The sequence below is a fragment of the Acinonyx jubatus genome, chromosome A1 (genome assembly GCF_027475565.1).
Source record: "Acinonyx jubatus isolate Ajub_Pintada_27869175 chromosome A1, VMU_Ajub_asm_v1.0, whole genome shotgun sequence".
Classification (NCBI taxonomy): Eukaryota; Metazoa; Chordata; class Mammalia; order Carnivora; family Felidae; genus Acinonyx; species Acinonyx jubatus.
Window position 1 is genome coordinate 26,398,436 of NC_069380.1, and position 27,575 is coordinate 26,426,010.

At 37.1% G+C, this 27,575-nt stretch overlaps 1 pseudogene; it reads right to left on the reverse strand.

Moving 5' to 3' along the window:
* Positions 1 to 2,191: 2,191 nt before the first annotated feature.
* On the reverse strand, positions 2,192 to 25,812 carry LOC128314142 (reactive oxygen species modulator 1-like; annotated as a pseudogene).
* Between the last annotated feature and the right edge of the window lie 1,763 nt (positions 25,813 to 27,575).

Sequence of the window (27,575 nt, forward strand, 5' to 3'; positions counted from 1 at the left end):
AATAAAAAAGTCTTAATAAATTTAAAAAGAATGAAATAATGTAATATATGTACTCTAACTTCAATGGAATTAAATTAAAAATTAACAACAAAAATGTATTCAGAAAATCTCCAAGTGTTTGGCAGCTAAACAACACACTTTTAAATAACCCATAGGCCAAAGAAGAAATCATAATTGAAATCAGAAATTAAGCTGAGTGAAAATGGAAACAAGATATTTAAAAATCTGTTGGATCCAGCTGAAGAGTGCTTAAGGAGTATCATATATTTGTATTAAGTGCTTATAGTATAATATATTAGTCAAGTAGAAAGACTCAAAATTCATGACTAAAGTCTGTACCTGAAGAAAGTAGAAACAGTATATTAAGACCAAAATAGGGATAAAAAAGGATTTAAAATGGATACAAACAGAAATTAATGAAATAGAAAACAGAAAAGCAATAGAGAAAAATCAATGAGACAACAACCAAAAAACCTTGACTTCTTTAAACAAAATTTAATACAATTAATAAATTCTAGCTGGACTGATCAGGTAAAGAAAATACATAAATTACCAATATCAAGAGTGAAAGATCCTTGCTAAAGATCGTATAGTCATTAAAAGAAAAATTGGGAACAAGTTTATGCCTATAAATTCTACAACTTGGATGAAACCAAAAAATTCCTTGAAATACACAAATAACCACAGCTCACCTAAGAATAGCTAGCCTAGATTACCCTTATATATTTTAAAGAAATTGAATTCATAGTTAAAATTCCAAACACATACAGCATTTTAAGAGTTACCTTTTATAACTGATTTATATATTTTAATTTTTTCCCCCAGTTGCTTTTAACAATCTATTTTTGGTGTTCTGTAGTCTCACTATAATGTTGTCTCCTATGTTTTTTGGCATGGGACTCATTATGTTTCCTAAATCTGAGGGTTTACAGCCTAACTCAATTCTGGAAAATTCTCAGCCATCCTGCCGGAAGTGGAACCTCCACCATTCACTCCTTACTTAAGTAGAGTTAGGCTATTTTTGGCCTATTAACCGCAGACCGTATTAAGGCATAGGGCTCTTAACTTGCTCAAATTCCAGTTCTCCTAGGTATTCAATTATTGCGACTCTTTTAAATTTAGACAGACTCTCTCATAAACCACCAATGCCTTGTCTCTAATTAGTGGATTATTGAAAACCCGCAATCCTGAAGTAGACACATTCAGGGAACCTGCTGAGTCCCCGCCTCTTCTTTGCGACTGGCCTTTCGCCTTCAACCTCTGCTATTACATTTGTACTGCATTACCTCTTCTCCATTAATTAAGCAAATTGAAATAAAGATGGGCACCTCACCCAAAATGAGTTCCTTTCTTAGAATTTAGAATGAGAACACATGAGAGGGAGTCACTTAATGGAAGGCAAAAAGAAAAAGAAACCAAAACAAATGAAGCAGAGGCTTTTTGAAGGAAGGGCACTATAGTAAGGACCAGAAACTCCAACTAGTAGCATCCCTAGAACTGACACTCTTCCTAAAAGGATTAAATTCCAATAGATTTGGATCCTAAAATCAAACAAACAAAAAAACCCACCCAACTTACTTAGATAGGTGGGGTGGAGATATTCTGACTAAATCAGAAAGTCAGTATTCTCACAGCAATCCATTTTCCAGTCATAGGCCCTCAATCTTTGAGCCTGACCATGGGAAAGAAATAAAATAAATATATTTCTCACACGACGTTAACAATTTGAGTATTATTAGTGGCTGGTATATTTTTGTCAATTCTACTCTTTATTGATGTATTGCAGAAAGTGGAAATGGTTCCATGGGAGATTACTATCTTGACATCCTCTTTCCATAACACCAATATTCACTTTTATCAAATAAAACTGTTAATAATGCTGATTATCTGGACTCTGACTTTTCCACTGCCATAAATAAACTTTCAGAATAAATTTATTTTTAACAAAAAATATCTAGCTGCATAGATTTCAAGAACACAAACCACACACACTATTATCTCTTTTAAGTCACTCACTAATTAAATTATTAGTTATTTCCAATTAGTTTTACTATCTATACTTTTCATTATATATATATGTGTGTGTATATATATATATATATATACATATATACACATATATGTATATATGTGTGTATATATGTGTGTGTATATATATAGATATATCTATATAGATATATATAGATATATCTATATATATATATATATATTTTTTTTTTTTTTTTAAGAGAGTGCAAGCAGGGGAGAGAGGCAAAGAGAGAGGGAGAGAAAGAATCTTAGGCAGGTTCCACACCAGTGTGGAGCTGACATGGGGCTCAATCTTCCAATCATGAGATCATGACCTGAGCTGAAATCAAGAGTCAGATGCTTAACCAACTAGGCCACCCAGGCACCCCATCATTATATTTTTATAATAAGATTTGATCCCTTCTCTGGCAGAAATGCCCCTGGAAAAGTATCAAATAAAAACTAGTACTTATAGTTGTAAAAGTGTGATTAGCATGGTCATAAGATATTAGAGAATTTCATTCAGAGATTTCACTGGAAGGATAATAATTATACATGCTCCTTTTGCCTCCTTTAGATACTAAATGGTCAAGTGCCCTATAGTACTACTGAGACCCTTTCCTGGCTCCCAGGTTGATTTGCTCAGTGACCACAATAATGATTTCATTTCCTGTTCTTCAGTCTCAATAAGTAGAAATAATAATTTCACTTCCTATATGGGCAAGAGTTTTAATAAGAATGTGTTGGTGAGGCAATTTGAGGTCTCAAATAATTAAGAAGCAATTGCTAGAAGTCCTAGAAGAAAAAGGAAGGGTATTCTTACTATGAGACATTGAGGAATCTCTGCTTCCACTTCTCTTCAGTGTTGTTGAAATATCAGAAAGGGATGCCCAAACACTGCTGTCAATTTCTAATTATTTCTCAAATGCAGGAGCAGTTAGGCAAAGATGTGCACACTGATGTTGGAATTAGGGAAAATGAACTAGTTTATATGTGCAAACAAAACTCATACTAAATTCATATAATCTAACTCCAGATGAGCACTACATGCTAGGACCACAGTAGGGAGGAGGGAGAAGGCAAAGAAAACACCTTGGTATGGGTGCTTAGAGCCCCAAAGAATTCTCTCAGCTAAAGAAAATTACAGTGAGTGCATGCTGGTATTATTCCTACACACACCTGATTCCATCACCCCTTATACTGAAGTCCAACATTCTCATCAATGGTTATACATAAAAGAAAACTAAGTAATTGCTTTGCTTTCTTAGGAAGAAAAAACATAAAAAGTTTAATTCATCACATTTTAAGAGAGTAATAATATCAAATCATACTCAATACACAAAATATGTTCTAAATTATCTTTATAATTTACCCTTTATTCCCAAGTATGGTCCAGTAAGGGGGAAAGGGGAAAAAGGGAGTGAGGAAGAGGCAAAAAGGGAGAGAGAGAGAGAGAGAGAGAGACGAGAAGGAAAAGGAGAAAGGCAGATAGAAAATGAAGGAGGTAAAGAGTAACAAAAAGACAGATATACCAATAAAAATAAAAGAGAAACAAGTGAAATGAGTATGGATAACAAACTTAATTTTGGGGGGTAAAAACTGAAGTAATTATAAAATACCTCTTCCTTCCATTCCTTTTACCCACTTATTTACTGAATTTGTGATGACCTTTTAATTTAAATGTTGATGATAGGGAACATATAAACATTTGAATTTTTTAATGTTTTAATTTTTAAGTTATAAAGGATAATAAAAACATAGTTACCTAGAAATTTTTCAAATTTTAGCAAGGTCTTTTTTGACAACATATACTAACTTTGCTTCTTGCATTATTTTGAAAGGCATCATGACACAACAGTTCACAGTTGAAACATAGAAGGAGATGGGGGAAAACTTAGTATATTTTTTTTTAACTTTCAAAGTGCCTATATCTTTTTGACCAGAAAATGGACCCTGAGTTTATATTCAAGGTCATGTCAATTGTAGTCTCTCTGAAACAAAGAAAGGAAAAAAAGATTACTACTTCCCAATGCCTGTGATTTAAAATACCGTGAAATTCTTCTTCTTCCTTTTTTTCTTCCTTCCTTCCTTCCTTCCTTCCTTCCTTCCTTCCTTCCTTCCTTCCTCCCTCCCTCCCTTCCTTTTCCTTCCATTTTCTTTCTCTTCTTTCTTTCTTTCTTTCTTTCTTTCTTTCTTTCTTTCTTTCTTTCAAGGATTAAATTATCAGCCAATCTTTTTTTTTGCCAAATCAGTCTGTTAGAATGTTAAATCAAATGAGTAGACAAGGGGTAAAAGTTGCTGGATATTTGGCCATTCATTTCCTATGTTACTCATAGCAGTGATTAGAGCAATACTATTTCTAAAGAAAGTTTGCAGTCATCAAATAAAATCTATATCAAAGGTTCCATCCTACATTAAGATCATGCCTAGTGACTACTCAAAATGGTTCAACTATCTAAATTTTCATTTCTTAACAGGTCAGATTTTCCTGATTTTGTGTTTGTATTAACAAACTATGATATTCTTATTTTGTTACTGTATAAAAATTCTACTATAATGTAGTGGTACTGAGATTTAGGTACAGATTCTCAGCTCTGCAGAACAGGACACTCAGAGGAGTCTTCCCTTGTAGAGAATGGGGGCTCCCCAGGTCAAGTTTGGAAGAGGCACTGATTAATATTCTATCTCCTGGACTAATATTTCTCACTTATTTAAATTATGAACTGCCTTTACATTGAAATTTTTAAAATAATCCATATTATTTTATTTTTTTAATAAAAGCATACAACTAGATATAAATTCTTTATACTTTAAACACTTATACAAATATGAAACCTAAAGAAATGTATACTTATATACTATACATATTAAAACAAAATCAGGAAAAATCAAGTTAGCAACATTAATTTAGCTTAATGTATGGTGTTTCTTTCCTGAAAGTAGAATTCTGATGTAGAAAAATCTCAACTCAGATCCAATTTTAAAATATACTCTCTCTAGATTGGTGGGTTACCAGGGTTTTGGAGGTAGAGGAGATGGGGAGATACCAATCAAAGAGTATAAGCCTTCCGGTATTAGATGAGTAAGTCTGGGTATCTAAGTCCAGCACTGTGCCTATAGTTAATAATACTGCATTATGCACTTGAAATTTGCTAAGGAATAGATCTTAAGCATTCTTATCACACTCAAATAAAAAATAGTAACCATGTGAGGTGATGGATATGTGGTAATCACTTCACATAGTATATGAATGTCAAATCATCACTTTGTATACTATAAATATATGCAATGTTGTCAATTATATCCCAATAAACTGAAAAATTTTTTAAAGTAAAATATACTCTCTCCCACCATGAAAAAGATCAGAGTGTACAGGATAAAGCCTAACTTCTTGGCATAGCATTCAAGACCCTCCACATAGACCCCTTTCCAATCTCATTTCTTTCTGTGTCCCCCCACTCACTGTTCACACACTTCCAACTGGATGACTTCCCATGATCTGCCACCCAGAACCCTGTCCTTGCACCTACCTGTGACTTTGCCCATGCTGTCTTCTCAGCCTCTACCCTCAGTTGCCCACTACCATTCTAATTTTGCTCTCAGATTCAGCTCCAATGCACCTACTTCATAAAGCCATCTTCCAGCTCCCTGGACCTAACAACTACACCTTCCCCTGAGCTTCCAGAGTGCATTGTTCATACTGTTTCCTATTGCTTGGTATCCTGTTAGCTGTTTATAAATCCATCTTCTATACTATATTGTTAACCTTATAAAAAAATAACAGCTTTATTGAGATTAGTTCACAGATCATATAATTCACCCATTTGAAGTGTGCAATTGAATGATTCTTAGTATAGTCACAGAGTTGTGCAACCATTACCACAAACAATTTTAGAACATTTTCATTACTGCAAAAGAAACCCTATACCATTAGCAGTCACTCTGCACTCTGCACTCCCTTACCCTCAGCAAACCTTAATTTTCCTTCTTGTCTCTATAGATTTACCTATTCTGCACGTTTCATATAAATGGAACCATCTGATATATGATCTTTTACATACTTGTAAGTCTTTAAAAGGCAGAGACAAAGTCTTATTTTTGGAAGAAAGAGTTAATGAGCAGACTATGTGATATAATAGAAAGAGAATGAGTGTGGAGTTAGACAGACTGGAGTTAAAATCTCAGTTCAGCCATTTACTTGTGTAACTTTGGACAAGTCACTTCATCTCTCTGGGTCTCAGTTTACACATCTGCAAAAGGAAGACAACTCCTCTCTTGAAAGATCGTTGTGAGGATTAGAAAGAGGATATGCAAAGTTCCCTGAAAAGAATTCGCTCAATAAATGGAAGCTGTTAACTGTAATTATCTCTGCATATCTACAGTAACTGGCATAGTAAACAGTAACACAAATTAATGTGTTAATTAATGGATGAGTGATGAAAAATTCTGATGTCTTTCCTTCAGAGTGTCAATGAACTTTCAACAGCTTAGGGGAAGGACATAGAGTTCCCAGGGCCAAATCTGTCCTGGAAGATCTAAACTAGCCTCCTGTTATTTCTCAGTCATTGTTTTGCCTCGCAGACTGGTCAATGAAGAGAGACAACAGAGCCAATAAACAAATCTAGGATCTGAAATCAGACAGGAAGAAGTTGGGTTCTGGCCCTGATACTGGCGTTCTGAAGGCTCTTTGAAAAGCAGCTCATCCATCTCAACCTCTAGTTTTCATTTGTTATACACTTCTTCATTAAATAATCATTTCTGCTTTCCCTATTACAGGACAAAAGAAATGTGCGTCACACCTGATCACTTAACTCCTCCTAAAGGTAGACCAGGGGTACCATCTGAATCATGAGTAGAAAAAAGTACAGAAAGGGAAAGGCACAGAACAGGTGTCAATCCAAAGGAAAGATAAGTCCCATTACCATAAAGTCTAAAGATATCCAAATAAATTAAATTGAATTAAATCTAGAGATATCCAAATAAAATAGGAACCTACATAACAGCAAAAAGGCTCCCTCACAAGAAAGAAAGACACTAATGTATCTATCCAATTCTCAAAATAAAAGAAAGATATTTTTATCAAAAAGTTATAATAATAATTTTAGTTGAATCATAGTTATATAGAGGATAATGACTGAATCAATGGCCTGAAAGAAATTGAATAGTGTGCCTTAAAACAAAAAGGATATGCAAGTTATTCAATCTTTACGAGAGAGAAAAATGGTAGGATTTTTTTTTAAAGAAAGGGTGTAATTTCTAAAAGATGCTAGGGTGAGTTACATGATTTTTCTGTAGGACGTAATTTTTAAAACCATAATCCTGAAAGTCATGGGGATAATTAAGGACATAATCACTTCATTGGGCAAATGACTATTGAAGCATGTAGTTTTACCAAAAAAAGATCAAAAAAAAAAAGTAGAAATGCCCTTGGAAACTTTTGCCATTTAAAAATTTTTTAAATATATATAAAGAGCAAGAAAAATTACCTTCAGCTAGATGCAACTATGTGAAATTCAGATAGAGACATCCACTTTTTGTCATGGAAATGCTTGAATTGATAAATTCCAGCCCTTACAAGCAGGCTGAGGAAAATTTGAAGTGTTGCCATGAGGTAATATCTATTACTGACATAAAGACAGGCTAAAGCATTCTCATTTCAAATTGCTCTAACTCTTTAATTTACCCTTTCTCAATAATTTATCCCATGCTGAGGGAATGTTTAACTCCTGATCCAAATAAAGAGGGCCAACAAGCCTTTTTATCCACTTATCTTTTTAAGAATAAGACAAAAAGAAAGATAACGAAAAGAAAATATATTGATTCTTAATAGGTCTAGTTCTTTATACCAGCGGCCTGCTCACATATGTTCATAAACAAGTCATTATAAAACCTCAGGCCATCACCTCACCTCCTTTTTGTGTAATCGAATATTCTCTTAGGAGATAGAGGCAACCTGAACCCTCGTTTCTATATCAAATGTACACAGACAGGAATAGCTCCTAAAACTCTCTAAGGATATTTGCCCACTGTAAATAAGAAATTCTTTTGAGTATCTAGAGCTGAAGTTAAGAGTGATGTATATTTTTTTTTCCTCACTATTTTCCAGATTCTATTAGAGGTCTACTGAAGTGTTTTCTAACAGATTTAATAGTGGGAACTCCCTGAAGAACAGGTCCAACTCAGCTCCAAAGCTCATTCATCAAGAAGGGGAAACAATGTCTGCAGCTTTCACTGGACTTCTGTTTGTGTAAGAAACTCTCAATACTGAGACGGACTTTCAGAACGAAGCATGCATGGAAGGGATCCCTCTGGTGCTGACAAGCTTGGGAATTGGGAAAGAAGAGGGTAAATTGAAGCAATAAAATGTTGGCATTTATTATTACATTAACTATAACTGAAGTGAACCAACATCCAGACCCCAAAGAACCAACATGAAACTCACTGCAAGAAACAAACACAACACAAACATCCTCCAGTATAAAATGATGGCACAGAAAAATTGTTCTGATTCAAGCTTCCTTATCCTTTCTAACATTCGTAATTATCCTGGTTCTTGCCTAAGCATTAAATGTGCTAGTTTCTGACAGGTCACATAAAATTAAGACTTAGTGGCTGGGTTTGTGTTTGTGCCCTTAACATTCCCCAAAAGTTTTCAAGAGCCAAAAGTCTACTATCCAAGCTAGTAGTTGCTAGACTCAAGTCCTGGATTCTTTCAGTGACTTGTTACTTTACCCAAGTGAAGAGCTGGTTTCCATCTCTCTTTTTTTTTCTTTTAAGTTTCTTTTTTGTTTTATTTTTGAGAGAGAGAGAGAGAGAGAGAGAGAGCGAGCACAGGAGTAGAGGAGGGTCGAAGAGAGAAGGAGAGAGAGAATCCCAAGCAGGCTCTCTACTGTCAGCACAGAGCCCAACAAGGAGCTGGAACCCACAACCCGGGAGATCATAACCTGAGTTGAAACCAAGAATCGGATGCTTAACTGACTGAGCCACACCGGTGCCCTAGTTTCTCTCTCTCTCTCTCTCTCTCTCTCTCTCTCTCTCTCTCTCTCTCTCAACATGGTAACAAAACATGGTACCTATAATTTGCCTTAACAGGGTTATGGTGAATGTTCTGCAAGCATTAGCTCATGGATATTCTTCTGCACAAATATGAAGAGCCATTTCATACTAAAACAGTTATTACATACTAGTATTGATATTGAACATTATAGCAATAGCTTATGGTGGCTAACAGAGCTGAAAGTCATAATTATACATACCCTCTAGCCCTCAGGATACTTTATTGATGCCCATAATCCTTTTTACTTCTCAGGAATAGAAGCCCCAGTAGTCCATTTAGTTTTTCCCTTTATCATCACAATAGTTTATATTTACAAAAACTCCATCCACTAAAAGCCTATGGCCTGTGACTCAGATATTTTTAAAACTGACCAAAGTATCCTCAAGCATCTCAGATCTCTATTATCTCAGAAAGGTTAGTTTGATGGGGAATCTAAGACAAATAGTAGAAATGGCAGATTTACAAAGCAGGGGAAAGCATATGTAATCCACTCTGTACCCTTTATCACAGGATTCAATTCACTGAGATGTTGGCTTTTTGCTGTCTTAAGGAGACAAGGATTCCGGCGTCACATGAGGTATTACACGAATCACTTTTGTGCTCATTTTCTGAGGAAGGTTGTATGGAATGACAGGTAGAGTTTAGGGTTTTAACCCTCTGCCCTAAAAAAAGGTGGGATTTCAGTTTTTTGGGTTTTTTAAAAAAAGTGTATTTATTTTGAGAGAAAGAGCATGAGCAGGGAAGGGGAAGAGATGGAGAGAGAGAGAATCAGCACAGAGCCTGACAAGGATCTTGATATCATGAACTGTGAGATCATGACCTGAGCCAAAATCAAGAGTCAGACACTTAACTGACTGAGCCACTCAGGCACCTTGGGATTTCAGTTTTGATTGTTATATGATATTGGACATTTATCATTTAATCCTTCTTAGACTCAGTTTCTTATGTATAAAATGAAAATAATAACACTAACCCTAGAGAGTTGTAAATGCTTTTGCTGCATTCATCACATTAATTTTTTAAATGTTTATTTATTTTCAGAGACAGAAAGAGATAACGGTCATGAGCAGAGGAGGGGCAGGGGAGGGGGGGAGAGAATTCCAAGTAGGTTCCATGCCCAGTGTGAATCCCAACTCAGGCTCAATCTCATGCTTGTGAGATCGTGACCTGAGACAGGAGACGAAATCAAAAGTCAGACAGTTAACGAACTGAGCCACCCAGACGCCCTCATCACACTAAATTCTGATTTGCTTATAAATCTGTCTCTGAGCTTCTTGAGGGCAGAGACTGTCTCACCCATCTCTGTATCTTGAACGTCTAACACACACCAACAAATAAAAGTCACTCATTATACTGTACCGAGTCAGCTATTTGCACTGCTTTTGCTAACAACATACTGAGTATTGTTTTTGTAAACAAGAAAATACCAGTTTTAAATTCAGATGGTAGATTAGATCACTGCTTAAGAAATATTCACCCTCATCCCTCTCCTTAATGAGAAGAGTATATTTTCTCACCCCTTAAACTTAGGCTTGACCATTTGTTTTGCTTTGGCGAACGGGATGTTCGTGGACGTATCATAAACAGAAGTTTGAACTGTGCTTGCACAATTGGTCTTGCTCTCTTAACTCCTGCCTTTTACCATAAGACAAGCATGTCTTGAGTAGCCACTAGTCCAAAGAGGATGAGGGACACTTGCTATCAAGCCTTGGAGTCTGGGTATGTTTTTTTAAACAAGTCCCCAGGTGATACTGACACCAATGTAGATTATGCCTACCGATAGATTACAGATTAGATAAGTAGAAAGAAATTTTTGAAAGAAACTTACCAGCCTCAAGTATTCATCATGGCACCTGCATCAATCAGTTATTTAAAGAGAAGGTAATGGAGATAAGTAGTGAATTTGGTAAGTCAATTAAGTAGCAGTTAAGAAATCTCCTACTTTCCACCTCGTATAGTTCTGTATAACCGTTGCTGTAAATTTTAATTGAGGTTATGACTGTAAAGTAGTCAGCACGGCGCCTGGTATATGAAAGCACTCAATAAATGTTATCATCATTATTATATTTTAGTTTTCTTTGTGTTAATTCTAAAACTCACCCAACACAGCCACTAATCACCTCTGCATCTTCGTATTAAGTAATTTAATCACTCGGTCACTGAGTTTATTCATCTGTAAAATAAAGTGGTTGGAATACATGATCTTTATTGTCTTTCTCTAAATCTAAAAGTCTCTAATTTTACACTGACAGGAATCCATCTCATCTGTCTTAAGGTTTTATATTCACTGAGAGTGCTCCCCTTTCTGATCACAACTGTGATGTCCTGAAAATCTTGTTTCTTATTTATCTCATCGAAATTCCTCATCCTGTAGAATTTGTTTTTTTAAGTACATTGGACTTTAGGTCAGTTTCTACCCCTATTTATGCCTGGGAACTAAGAGCTGAAGTACTATAAAGAGAAAAATCCAAACAGGAAAGGTTGTATTTTCTGTTGGTAGGGTCATACTTTTCCCATTTGGGTTTTCTCTGAGGCTTTCCTCAAGAAAACTAAAGCTCCATTAGCAGACATGCTACAAAAAGGGAAGCTGCTATTACTTTAATGATATGGGTCTAATTGCAAGGATGTGATAGTTTATTTACCATACACTGAAGAGTGTACATTTCAAGTTGTTCTAGGATTCGAAACCACAAATAATTCATTAAGATACCATTAATTTCACTGAAGGGTCACTGTCTAAAATTCTGTATATCAACATTCTTACTATCAGTATAACTTCATTTATATTATGCATAGTAACTTAAGAGAGAGAGAGAGCAAAATGGAGCAGAAATGAAATACACACTTGCCAAAATGGTTAATTTACCATTGCCCATTTGCCTTCGTTTGCAATGCCTTAACTCTTTGGCTGAAAGTTAGGCTTTTACTGGAGGAAATGTGGTCTGCACGCACACTGAATCTCACCGCAACTTGCCTATACGATAACCCCTCTCTCTTGCATCATCAGCTTTCTTTCTGCTGTATCTTTGTTCTCTGTACACAAAAGTGATGTTCTTTCTCCCATTTTAGAAAAATCAAAGCTTCTCTTAGTCACAGCCCTCTCTAGGTACTGCCTATCGTCTGCTTCCTTTCGTAGCAATGTAGTGCAAAGGTAGTGTGCACATTCACTCTCCCTTTCTTCTCCTCTCATTCTCTCTAGAACTTAACTCCTATCAGGGTCTCACTATTTCAACAAAACTGTTGTGTCCTTGATCACCAATTAACTTCTAATTGTCAAATTCTAAAGTTGATTTCTGGTCTAAGTTGATTGTCCTCCTTTTTGAAGTACTTTCTCAATTTGACTTCCAAGAACACTACACTTTCCTGCCTATCCTTCTACCTCAGTGGCTGTTCCTTCTTGACCTTCTTTCCTGAATCCTCTTCAGTTCCCTACCTCTCATGCTGGAATGCCTCAGGGTTGAGCCCTCAGACGTCTCCTCACTAAGTACATTTCTTCCTTACATGATCTCACTTGTCCGATGACTGTCAATACCATCTGTGCAGATGATTCCAAAATGTCTCTAGTCGAGGCCTTCCCTGATCATTCTTTCTAAAGCAGCACTCCCTCCTGTCATTTTTTTTCTATTTTTTTATCACTTTAAAAATCTACTCTCTCAGCAACTTTCAAATATACATTATAGTGTTACTAATGATAGTCACCATTATTACATTAAATCCTCAGGACTTCTTTACTTTATAACAGGAAATTTAAACCTTTTGACTTTCTTCACTCATTTGCCCACCCCACCCCCACCTCTGGCAACCACCAATCTATTCTCTGTATCTATGAGCTTGGTTTTTTTTTGGCGGGGGGGGGGAGTTTCTTTTATTTATATATATATTTTTTTAGATTCCACATATAAGTGAGATCATATGGTATTTGTCTTTCTGTATCTGACTTATTTCACTTAGCATAATGCTCTTGAAGTCCATCCATGTCATTGTAAATGGTAGGATTTCCTTCTTTTTACGGCTGAGTAATATTCCATTGTGTATGTGGATCTTCTTTATCCAGTCATACATTGATAGACACTTAGGTTGTTTCTGCATCTTGGCTATCATAAATAATGCTGCAATGAATATAGGGGTACATTTATCTTTTCAAATCAGTGGTTTTGTTGTCTTCAGATAAATATCCAGAAGTAGAATTTGTGGATCATATGGTGGCTCTTATTTAACTACTCAAAACCTTTTATTATAGTATGTGAGCTGGGACTGATGGGAAGGAGTAGCTGTAGTGGGCAACCACTGCCCTGATTAGCATTGGATGCCCATCCCGATGGCCATGAATGTGCCAAAGGTGCTGCCACCCTGCATCATGGTTTTCCTGATCCCACCATCAACCCCTGACCCCACACTTTAACCCTTTTCCTGAGGAAAAGGTGCCAGAAAGTGCCTCAGCCACCACACCCACTGCACAGCCCATCACAAAAGCCCATCTTCATGGGGTCGAAGCAGTTCATCTGCGGCTGTCTATAGGGCCCCATGACCACCAGCATCTCATTCATGTCTTCAGTTACCCAGTTTTGGTTGCTCTATTTTTAATTCTTTGCGGACTCTCCATACTGTTTTCCACAGTGGCTGCACCAATTCCCACCAAGTGTGCACAAGGCTCTCTTTCTTCACATTCTTGCCAGTACTTGTTATCTCTTGTCTTTTTGATAATAGCCATGCAAACAGGTATGAGGTGATGTCTCATTGTGGTTTTGATTTGCATTTCCTTCACGTTAGTGATTTTGATTAGTGATGTCACCTTCTCTTCCTTTTCCCTGCTTTATGTTCCTTCACAGCACTTACTTTTTAGCAATAATTTTATATTATATATCTATTCATTTGTTTGTTTTTCATGTTTCTTCTGGACTAGGATGTCAACTCCATGAGGGCAGGGATTTGGTCTTGTTCCCTGTTGTATCTCTAGCACATGCAACATCATGCAGTGTTCGTATATATTAGGTACTCAATAAATACTTGTCAAGTGAATAATTAATGACAAAATCTTTTCTTTCAAATTGTTCAACACCAATTTCATTTGTGTAATAGTGACAGGTAAGCAATAGTTTAAGCTCTCAAAGAGTGAGATTACAGCAGGCTGCCTGTGTTATACTCAGCATGTCAGGAAGGAGGATGAGCTGAGGGGCACAAGGAAGGGGGCCTGATACAGTGGTAACAATTCTAATTTGTATCCAAACTGGGGAATGGTAAATTCAGTCCAGTCCAAATCAGGTGTTGGTTTTGGGGTGGGGAAACAATGGGATGGGAGGGCCTGAACGCAGAGACGCAGCTTTATAATATCAGGTGAAGACTGTCAACTTAGGTTTCTTTTTTTCTTTTCTTTTTTTTAACTTGTTTTCTTTCTTTTGTTTTTTTTTTTTTTTTATTTACATCCAAATTGGTTAGCATATAGTGCAACAATGATTTCAGGAGTAGATTCCTTAGTGCCCTTTACCCATTTAGACCATCCCCCCCTCCCACAACCCCTCCAGTAACCCTCAGTTTGTTCTCCATATTTATGAGTCTCTTCTGTTTTGTCCCCCTCCCTGTTTTTATATTATTATTATTTTTTAATATGAAATCTATTGTCAAATTGGTTAGGTTTCTATCAGCAAACAAGGTCTAGGGAAACTATCAGATGTTCTGAAGCAAAAGAAAATGTGCAAAACTCACAAGAGACCTACCACCTTAAGGCCTGTTTCCTTAATTTCAGTATAGGATCATGGCTGCCTACAGATGGCTTAATGTTCAGTCCAGTATCAGATGTGGGATGAAGCAGGTATTGTGTAAAATGCAAAACAAATACAACAAAATCTCTACTTTCAAAGTGCCTGCAGACTTACAGACGATGATAAGACACAGCTAATAAAAATAAGAGCATTATGTAACATGTAACCTGCTCCAGAGTCATGGAATCGTAGCAAATTATGTCTTTAAAGAGGCTATTTCTGGATTGTGTTTAAATATAGAACTAGTCTCTTGAGTACAAGAAAAAAGAATAATTTACCAGTCACAAATCTCTTCATCGGTAAAATGTAAGCTTTAAACAGAACTCTTCTGTATGTTTCCTCCCAGTTCTAAATTGCTATCATTCTTAATTCATACACATGTAACCCTATATACATATACATACATACATAATAAAAATCTCATTAATTTGGACTTTGCTAAAATGAAATTTGTGATTAACCATCAAAGTGAGCCTAAATGAATTTTAATTTTGCTCTAACAGAGACATTAGTAGCTTATTCAACAAAGAGCATAAACAAATTATAAAAGGAATGCTCACAAAGTTTAAAGAACAAACTGTTTCCAAAGCATTCAGAACTCCTATTTGTGAACAGATAGCTAAAGTGTACATTAGCCATTTGGACGAGTGTTTTGATATACTTCATACAGATCTCTGGGCCAGGGCCCGGTGGACAGAAGGGGGTTGGCATACCAGTTCCCTGACCCTCACCTCCACTCAGAGCATAGGAGTCAGCTTGACTTGACTGAAGGAGATGCCAGAGGAAATTGTACCCAGAACCATGGCCTAACTGCTTATCCCTTGAGCCTCCTGCTGTATTTCTTGTTCTGATAGTAAAAAGTGCTATGCAAAGCATACGCCAGAAAAGATGCATTCTTTTCCTTATGAACAGGTTATTATATAAAACCAATTCATTTGAAAAGATTTATCAAATGCCTACCATGCAGGAGGCACTGATACATATCCTTGTCACATTACGGATGTTTCACTTCCACATTTATTTGTCCATAGCTCTTGAAAATATGTTGGAAGATCTCATTATTACACAGTTAGTTCTAATGGGAATTTCAGTTACATTGCCTCAAAAGGCTGCATGTGGACCTCATAGGCAAATGGGAATGTTACCAAACATAGAAACTAAGGTGATCGATTAGGGAATATAAAATTTAGCAAACTTTTACGATGTAGGTCAGAAAAGTGGAAATTCACAATGAGATGAAAATTTTAAAAAGACAGCAAGGGAATGGAAAAAGAAATCATGGAAACTGCATCGCTAGAAATCTTCATTATACCTTAGAAAAATAATCACAGTGAATACTAAAGAGGAGGTAGGTGTGGGAAAGCAGGAATAGGAGTCGAACAACCTATCAGCCACTCTCTGTGGCTGAATCAAAAGACTAATCAAGATAGGCAGGCCATGGCCCTCAGTCTCCATTGAACACACTGAGGCCATGTCCAACTTACTGTTTTTCCTAATGCTGCTTTCCTCACCCATTGTCTGCTTTTTCAGATACTTTTTCAGATTCCTTATTAGAGCACTGCTGCAATTCCAGCTTCACCTTAGCCCTGATTCCTCCTTCCAAAAATGACAGCCACTTATCAAAATCAATATCAAAATTTAGCACTAAATGGTTCTTTAATAGATGTTGAGTTCTTCCAGATTAGACTACAGATTTCTTATTGGTAGGACTCGGGCCTTACTAAGCCTTTTAAAACTTATGCTTTTGAACTTATGAGCAAAGTCTTACAAGACATAAAAATTAAATCACATTAATTATACATTTAATGAATTGCCTCTATTGAAAAGAATAATATGAAAGTGAAACTACTGTGGAAAACTTGGGATGTGTGGTCCACATACCTAGTGTACTTGACTCCTTATAAGACATAAAAGAAGCACTAAAATATTTTTGACAGACATGTTAATGGATGAATGTTTATAAGGGAGTTTTTCTTTACTGAGATCTTTCATTCTAACCTATATGTTCATAATGTATGAAGTTGATTAGTGAAAATAATCAGACAATATGTCCTAAAGTAAACTCAAGACACTCACCACCATCCTCTAAAGACTGTCTGGCCTCCTGCATCCTCTATCATATTTGATGACATCACCATTCACCCAGTGACCTAAGCCAGGAACCTGGTGGCCACCTAGCATTTTGTCCTTACTCTCATATTTTATTCCTCATCTGAATGTTCTGTAACCAATTCCAATTTGTGGGGAGAAATTTTCCCACACATCACCAACCAATTCTCCGACACCAGATGGTGTCCTACAATTCAACTCAGTGAAGACAGTACCTGGAGATAGCATCCAATTCCACAGCCTAAAGGCTCAGTCTCACAGGATTGTCTTCATCCCCCACACCCATTCTTACCCTCACCCCCTCCACTTTATTTGCCAATCCCAAATCCAGGTTGTCACAATCAGCTATAGATTGGAGGGTCCCAAGACTCCCTCCTCAAGTTTGAAAATTTGCTAGAATGGCTCACAAAACTCAGAGAAACATTTTCCTCAGTGGATTACTGGTTTATTATAAAAGGATATGACTCAGGAACAGCCAGATGGAAGAGATGCATAGGGCAAGGTATGGGGAAAGGGCAGGGAGCTTCCATACTATCTCTGAGTGATCCACTGCTTCCAAATCCCTGTGTGTTCACCAACCTGGAAGCTCTCAGAAACCCATCATTTTGGGTTCATTACATAGACACAATGGATTAAACCACTGGTCACTGACCGTTGGTGACTGATTCAACCTCTAGTCCTGGCTCTTGCTCCCTTTCCTTCAGGGAACTTTCGGTCCCAAACCTTTCAGTATTACCTCAGTTTTCCTGGCAACCAGACCCCATCCTTTGGTTACAAAGGAGTTTTCCAAAAGTCGTCTCATTAACGTAAAAAAAGACACCTTTATGGTTCTCTGCTGTTAGGAAATTCCTTGAGTTTTAGCAGTTCTCTGCCAGGAAAGGGGACAAAGACCAAATACATATTTCTTATTAGAAATCACAATATCATATTGTCAAATTCTGTTGATGCTCTCAGATCCATCCCTGACTCTCTTTCAGCACAGTTTTTACCTTGGTTCAGGCCTTAATACCCCCCACCAGGTTCTATGGTCATTTCCTAACTGCTGGCCTTGTATCTGGTCTCACCTCTTTCCAATCCATGCCACATACACCTACGGATGATCTTTCTAAAATACAAATCTGTTTGTGTCACCCTCCTTCCTAAATATTGCAATGACTTTTAATGCCTAAAGGACAAAGTCCTAACTTCTTTGCATGTCATTCAAGGACCCTCATAATCTGTCCCTTTCTTTTTAATTTCAACGTTGGCCATTTACCTATACACATCGTACCTTCTACCCATGCTAAAATTGCCAAACTTTGAAATACCATGCTATTTCATCTCACTATTCTAAAACCACCTTTGACTCTACCCATTTATATTATTTGAGTTACCTTCAAGCCTAACTCAAGGACCAATTTCTTTCTCGACCACCACTGCAAGACTGATACTATGGTCCGGTAATTGCCTTCAATCTATTTTCATATACCCATTTTACCGACTAGATCTTCTTTACTCTCAAAAGGGTAGAGAGGGAAATCGCAAATTCTGGTATGGAAACAGAGTACGTGGTTTGGCCTTTCATATATTACCATCACCATAATTACCATTCAAATATTTGTTGGATACTGGCAAGTCAAGGATGAGTTTAAAAGAGAAGAAATTTTAGGGAAGGGAACAGCAGGAACAAAGGCTCAGAAGTAGCAGTGAACTTGCAGTAGGCTGAGACTAGCCCAAGGTATTTTTTTTTCCTGACATTTCCTGACATTGCTAACTTGAAGGTTTTTATAAAGAAGCTAAAGGTGAGGGAAGGAACAGTGACTCAATCAGCAAAACATGAAACAGAAAAATAACTCAAAGACTTGTACCTGGGAGGCTGGCAGATTGGCAGCACCTTAACAGAAAAGAAGTCTGGATTACACATTCAGACTAGTTCTCACCATCTCAGTTTGAAAAAAAAAAAAAAATGTCTAAGAAGGAAAACTGAATGGTTACCTATAAACTGCCTAATAAATGTCCTTGCCAATTTGACGACTTATGCCACCTGGTGGCAGTTTACCCAATTTTAGATTCAATTTTTTAAAGTGGTGTAAACTATCCAAATTTGTACCTACAAACCTTAGCACAGTGCCAGGAACAGAGCCGCTACTTAAACAATTTTTGTTGAATGGGTGAATTAGTTAAGTGTATAAATCAATGATTAAACAAGGCAAAGCTCTGTGGTGAAAAGAGCTCTGGCCTGAAGGTCAAGAGAGTAAATGTGTGGTTCCACATCACTACTTGTGGGCTGACCCTAAGAAAGTCACTAGATCTCTGGGTCTCAACACTGGTATATGTAGAATCTCTAAGTAGATGACTTCTAATCTCCCGTCCAGCACTAACATTATTGACTTTATATTGGGACTTCAGTTGGCTCATCTGGAAAAAAAATTAGGTAGTCAAAGTTAATGATATGTAAAAATCTCTTAACATTATATTATTTGATTTTTTGAATAAATGTGTATGGAAAAAGGGAAGGGTCCATTGTCAGGCAAGAGCCACAGAAATAAGAAGATAATAAGAGTATTGGAGTTGGAAAAATAGGTTAGGGGGATTTAAAAAGGGCATGTGTATGTTTCAAGGAGTGACATATGAATCCATAAAATGCTGAGAGATGGGAAGAGCATGAAGAATCACTTATTTTGCAAATGTGTGTTTGTGGACATATTGGGAGGAGAGCCAATGTGGTTGTCAGTAAGTGGCAGGAAGTACTCACATTATTAAAATGTCTGTAGTCACTTCTAGTTAGGGGCTTGAATTCCGACAATACTCTTTCTTATTATTTGATACAATGGCTATTTTCCACATAAAAATGTTTGACATCTTAAATTCAGTTAGGTGGGGGGGGGGGGGGGGGTAATGACAAGAAACAGTATACATTCTTGAGTACATATTGCCACCCAGTGGATGCATGTGCATGATACACAAAGCATTTGCAAAGGGAAAGACAAAGGAAGATGACAGTAAGAGGTTAATTATGACCATGTTAGTGTTAAAGCTATGTTTATGCTCAGTGAAGGTCAGATATCATAAGTGACCCAAACCTGCATTACCACTCATTTAGAATGCCAGACTAGATCTTAATATACATTTTCGAAGTATTCTGATAAACATTATCAGAGGCTTTCAGCAATGAGAGAAAAATATTGAGCGTTCTTACCTCTGCTTTAGATACTAAAGTCTCATTAATGCCAATGAAACTTAATGTCCATGGATTTCCAATAAAACAAGTCAGGCGTATTTAACTTACAATAAGGCAGAAAGGGTTCTCAAGGCAGAGACTAGACATTTAAACCTTGACTCCCCAGGGTGCTAACAGTTTTAATCAATTACATTTTTGGCATAATAATCTTGAGTTTCCCTTCATCTGAAAGCAAATAAAGATTTATTAGAGTAGGGATATATAGAGACAATGGATGGAAGCTGGGTCATTTATGTATTGACGTCATGTTTATGGAGAGATTTCCTAGTGGTTCAACTTGAAGGGGCACAACAAATATACTTCTCATGGAATAACTCCGTAAGATTCTTCTGGTATTCTGTAGATAAGTCTAAACCTATGTACTATGTTTTCTAAAAAGAATAATAAAATTCACGCAATTGGAAGAACATTCAAAGTCCAAGGAAAACTAGTTTGGGGTTTTATATCTTGCTATGTTTATGCAGTATCCTCATGAAGAGATTTATCCATCCACTTTTGAGCAACTCTAGATACGGAGTCAAGTAACTAGGGTGCTTGTTCTTTGCTGGGTCTGGGATTTATTCATCTAATCCTACTTATAAGCTAGTAAGTTAGCCTATCACTGTTTCATGAATGTTGACAGAAGACATGAGATGCCTGAGTTAGGCACAAATGACTTCATTATTCACAATTAGCAAGTAGGATGAAATTACATTTGAGTGAGTTTCCCTTACTGCCAAGTCCCATAGGCGCACTGGAGAGGGACCCAGGTGCATTCTTTGTACATCTATTTGTGTCCTATGTTAAAAATCTTTAACTCGGGGAATCCACCACTTTTATAATAAGTGGTAAGTAAGTGTGCCTTTTGCCAATGGGATCAAACAATGCCTGTCTGGTCCAAGTTGGGAAGAGAAGAAGTTTTAAATTTAGATCAGATTGGACTCAATATTCTCAAATTTACTACAAGTTGGAAACAAGCAAGTCTAATGATGGGTAAAACAAAACAAAACAAAACAAAAAACATGGCTGAAAGCCCTAAAATAGATCTCTATTGCAAAAGTTCTTTCTTTATAGTGCCTTTAATATATCATTATTTAAATAAGTTCAGCTAAACATTGAAGATATAAAAGTACCCAGTGAGCAGTGGTCCTCAACATTGGCTACACATTAAAATCATCAAGAAAGCTTTCAAGTACACTGATGTTACTGTGTAACACTCGTAGCCGCCATTCTAACTGAATTGATTTGGGGTGATTTTTAAAGCTTAACAGGTAAGTCTATTAATGCAGCCAATGTTGAGAACTATTGCTCTAGAAATAGAGTCTACCAAAACAAAACAAAATACTTTTACTACTTTACTTTCAAATATCAACAGAACTATTGACAAGCTATTGAATTTTCATGGAAGAGACTACCTGTTTGATCTGCACTCTCTGGATCCCTGTCATAGTGATTTGATTAAATGAATGTATTCCTTTCATTAATGGGATGTAAGTAAGTTCATTCCATGGGGTCAGGGACCAAGGCTCTTGTGTAATATAAGATAAATACTAGAATATATTATTACAGGAGTGGAAAGAAATCAACAGTTTTGAAAACACATATTGATCTCTAACATGTATCATTCCCATAGAAGGCATGTTTTTTAAAGCAATAATTTAAAGTTTATATTGTTACATGAATTGGAAACTGGAAATTCTAATGTTTTAAAGAAACATGGATGAACACTTTAAAACAGATCTCCATCTTAGATATTCTTTCCTCAAAATGACATTAATGTATTGTTATAATTTATATTTAAATAAATTCACCTAAATATTGAAGATAGAAAACTACTTGGCAAAAAATGACAATACACACACACAACAATGCCCCAAATGGTTTATTATCTTTATCCTTTCAGACTTTGTGCTGATCAATAAAGGATTCCTCCCCTTTTCCCTCCCTTTTTTCTTTCTATAGATATAGGTGATTACAATGTGTTAATCCTCACTAGATATTTAAAAAATGAAGATGAGTAAGACCTGGTCTTTACTCTGATAGAGCTGACATATACCAGTAGACAAGTAAACAGACCAACATTTAAAAATCAGTACACTGAGGACTATAAAAAAAAATGATACACAAGATAGTACTCAAGAAAATGACCAACAAAAATGTTCTGGAAAAGATGACCCCTGGTCTGAGTCTTAAAGAATGGCTATGAGTTGGAGGAGTCAACATGGCAGAGAAGTAGGGGGCCCGAAATTCCTTCATCTCTCAAACACAGCAGTATTGAGGCCAGAAGACGGGCTACAGAGTGACAGAAATATCTCCAGGGGCCCATGGGGATATCTTGGTGGGCCATAGGCATGTGATTGTGAATTGGGAGAGATAAAATGGGCCGCGTAGGCAAGGAGGGGAGGGATCCCCCTCTGTGGAGAGACAAAAGAAAGAGAAAGAGAGGCTGTGGAAGTGTAGGATTATATTTGGACAAGAGAAAAACCTCTCTGGACCACATACCGGGGAATGGAAAAAATGGAGAAAGAACCAATTTCTAACTTGCAAACAGCCTTAGGAGTGAGGAACCAGGGTTGTGGGACTTCCTCTGGACTGGGGCCAGCCACCCTGTGCGTGCACCTGGGGAGGAGGGGATCGAACCCCAGCTTGGTAGCGAGCTCAGAGGCGCAGTCAGAGCAGTCCCCTCCCTTGAGTGCTGTGGGAAGAAGGCATATAGCCTCTCCAAGGACAAAAGACCCTGCAGGTGCTGGCCAGCCTGAGGCCCTTTGTCCCCTGGCTGGGTGGAGTGGCACTACCCTGGAACAGGGGCAGGTAAAGAGGAATTTAAGACATCAGGGTTTGAATCCCAGACAAGCACATGGGAGGCATGAATGACTGTAGAGCAAGAGAAGCCAGCCCACTCGCGACCACCCAGCACTGTGACAAACGCCTGAACACAGTGATTTGGGACACCCAGTCCAGGGAAAAGAGACTGGGTGTGCCATTTTTCTCTCCATCACCAACTAGGTGGGGCTTCAGGGAATAGGACAGAGGGCCACAGTGGAGGCGGGACCCACCTACACCAAACCACGCCCCTCCGTGCCTGGTAACTGTCATCTGCCAACCGAGATTGACACTGACCGAACCAGACGGCCCCTCCTCCAAACCAGCACAGCCACTGGTTCCAAGGCAGCATCAGATATCCTCCCAGCGTTTTTGCATTTTCTGGTTTGATTCTTGGTCAATTGTGTGTGTGTGTGTGTGTGTGTGTGTGTGTGTGTGTATACGTGTATATGTATATGTATACACATACACACATATATATAATTTTTTTCTTTCTTTTCTTCCTCTTATTTCTTCTCTTCTCTATTCTGGTTGGTGGTTTGTTTAATGGGACATTTTAAATCTATTCTTTTTACACCTCTTCTGTATCTCTTTCTTCTTTATTTTCCTCTTTCTCTCTGGATTAAGCCATATAGTATAGTTTTTCTGATTCTCTAACTGGTCTTTTTTCTTCTTTTCTTTTTCCCCACTCCTGTCATTTCTCTCTTTGTATGGAATAAGGCTTCTTCTACCACCACCCCCATTTTGAATTTTTTCCAGGGTTACTTCAATGAACAAATCAAAGCACAAGTGGAAGAAGGTCCAAACCACCACTATGAGTAGGGAGATAAAGCAACTAGAGTCAAAATAACAGAGAGCACACAACACACTCCAAAAACACCTCCTGAAGGGCCAGGCCCCGGAGAGTGTATGACCCCTTTTTAATATGGTAGTTCTCACAGTAGCAGGGCACATAATAAGCTATTAAAACACGTAAAGGACAGAAAACCAAACAAAATGATGAAATGGAAGAATTCTCCTCAAAAGAAATTCCAGGAAATGACAGCTAGAGAATTGCTCAAAACAGATATAAACAATATATCTCATTAAGAATTTGGAATAATAGTCTTAAGATTAATAGCTGGGCTTAAAAAATGCATAGAAGACACCAGAAAATCTATTGCTGCAAAGATCAAGGAAATAAGAAATAGTCACGACAAATTAAGAAATGCTATAAATGAGGTACAAAATAAACTAGTTGCAGTGACAGCAAGGACGGAGAAAGCAGAGGGGAGAATAAGTGAAAAAGAAGATAAAATTATGGAAAATGATAAAGCTGAGAAAAAGAGAGATAAGAAAATACTAGACCATGAGGGGAGAATTAGAGAACTAGGTGATTCAATGAAACATAGTATCTGTATCACAGAAGTTCCAGAAGAAGAGAGAGAGAAAGAGGCAGAAGGTTTACTTGAAAAATTATAGCTGAGAACTTCCTTAATCCGGGGAAGGAAGCAGACATTTATATCCAGGAGGCACAGAGAACTCCCTTAAGAATCAAAAGGAATAGATCTTAACCACAGCATATCATAGCAAACTAGCAAAATACAAAGATAAAGGGAATTCTGAAAGCATCTAGGGACAAATGGGCCTTAACCTACAAGGGTAGACACATAAGGGTAGTAGCAGACCTGTCCACTGAAACTTGGCAGGCCAGAAGGGTGTGGCAGGAAATATTTAATGTGTTAAGAACAATATGCAGCCAAGAATCCTTTATCCTTCAAGGTTGTCATTCATAATAGAAGGAGAGATAAAGGCTTTCCCAAATAAAGGAGTGCATGATCACCAAACCAGCCCTGCAAATGATCCTAAGGGGGACTCTGTGAGTGGAATGCTGCAAAGACGACAAAGGACAAGACATCACCACTAGCATAGAACCTATAGATAACACAATGACACTAAATCTGTATCTTTCAAAAATCACTCTGAATGTAAATGGACTAAATGCTCCAATGAAAAGACATAGAGTATCAGAATGGATAAAAAAAACAAGACCCATCTTTTTGCTGTCTACAAGAAACCCATTTTAGACTTGAGGACACCTTCAGATTGAAAGTGAGGGGATGGAGAACCATCTATCATGCTACTGGAAGTCAAAAGAAAACTGGAGTAGCCATACTTACATCAGACAAACTAGATTTTAAACTAAAGACTGTAAGAGATGAAGAAGGGAATTATATCATAATTATAAGGTCTATCCATCAAGAAGAGCTGACAATTGTAAATGTTTATGCCCCCTAATTGATAGCACCCAAATATATAAATCAATTAATCACAAACATAAGCAATCTTATTGATAAGAAAACAGTAATTGCAGGTGACTTTAATACTCCACTTACAACAATGGACAAATCATCTAGGCAGAAAATCAATAAAGAAACAACAGCCCTGAATGATACACTGGAACAGATGGACTTGACAGATATATTCAGAACTTTTCATCCAAAAGCAACAGAATACACATTCTTCTTGAGTGCACATAGGACATTCTCCAAGATAGATCACATACTGGGTCACAAAACAGCCCTCAATAAATACAAAAGAATTGAGATCATACCATGCATATTTTCAGATCACAAGGCTATGAAACTTGAACCACAAGAAAAATTTGGAAAGCCTCAAAATGCATGGAGGTTAAAGAACATCCAACTAAAGAATGAATGGATCAACCAGGCAATTAAAGAAGCAATTAAAAAATATATGGAAGAAAATGAAAATGAAAACACAACAGTCCAAACCCTTTGGGATGTAGCAAAGGCAGTCCTAAGAGGAAAATACATTGCAATCAAGGCCAATCTCAAAAAACAAGAAAAATCCCACAATCCAAAATCCAAAAAATCCAAAAAACAAGAAAAAGCCTAACCTCACATCTAAAGGAACTAGAAGCAGAGCTGCAAAGAAAACCAAAACTCAGCAGAAGAATAGAAATAATAAAGACTAAAGTAGAAATGAACAATATAGAATCAAAAAAAAAAAAGTAGAACAGATCCATAAATCTAAGAGTTGGTTTTTGAAAGAATACGCAAAATTGATAACCCACTAGCCAGACTTCTCAAGAAAAGAGAGAAAACCCAAATAGATAAAATCACGAATGAAAGAGGAGAGATCACAACAACACCACAGAAATAAAAACAATTAAGAGAATACTATGAAAAATTATATGTCAAAAACTGGACAACCTGGAAGAAATGGACAAATTCCTAGACACCCACACACTACCAAAACTCAAACAGAAAGAAACAGAAAATTTGAACAGATCCATAACCAGTGAAGAATTTGAATTGGTTATCAAAAATCTCCCAACAAATAAGAGTCCTGGGCCAGATGGCTTCCCAGGGGAATTCTATCAGACATTTAAAGCAGAGTTAATAGCTGTTCCAAAAAATAGAAACGGAAGGAAAGCTTCTGTGAGACCCTACAAAAAAGGAGAATTATAGGCCATATCCCTGATGAACATGGATGCAAAAATTCTCAACAAGATACTAGCAAATTGAATTCAACAGCATATAAAAAGAATTATTCACCATGATCAAGTGGGATTCATTCCTGGGCTGCAGGGCTGGTTCAATATTCACAAATCATTCAGTGTGATCCATCACATTAACAGAAGAAAAGATAAGAAACATGATCTTATCAATAGATGCAGAAAAAGCCTTTGATAAAATACAACATCCTTTCTTAATAAAAACCCTCAAGAAAGTCGGGATAGAAGGAACATACTTAAACATCATAGAAGTCATATATGAAAAGCCCACAGCTAGTATTATCCTCAATGGGAAAGACTGAAAGCTTTTCCCCTGAGACCAGGAACATGACAGGCCTGGGTCTCCTTCTCACCACTGTTGTTTAACATAGTGTTGGAAGTCCTAGCCACAGCAAGCAGACAACAAAATGAAATAAAAGGCATCCAAACTGGCAAAGGAATCAAACTTTCACTTTTTGCATGATACTCTACATGGAAAACCCAAAAGACTCCACCAAAAGACTCCTAGAAGTGATACATGAATTCAGCAAAGTCGCAGGATACAAAATCAACGTACAGAAATCAGTTGCATTTGTATACACCAATAACGAAGCAACAGAAAGAAATAAAGAAACTGATCTCACTTACAATTTCACCAAGAACCATAAAATACATAGGAATAAACCTAACCAAAGATGTAAAAGGTCTGTATGCTGAAAACTATAGAAAGCTTATGAAGGACTGAAGAAGACACAAAGAAATGGGAAAACATTCCATGCTCTTGGATTGGAAGAATAAACATTGTTAAGATGTCAGTACTACCCAAAGCAATCTACCCATTCAATGCAATCCCAGTCAGAGTGCACAGAGCTAGAATAAACATCCTAAAATTTGTATGGAACCACAAAAGACTCCAAAGAGCCAAAGTAATGTTGAAAAAGAAAACCAAAGCGGGAGGCATCACAATCCCGGACTTCAGCCTCTACTACAAAGCTGTAATCATCAAGACAGTATACGGTATTGGCACAAAAACAGACACATAGACCAATGGAATAGAATATAGAACCCAGAATTGGACCCACACATGTATGGCCGACTAATCTTTGACAAAGCAGAGAAGAG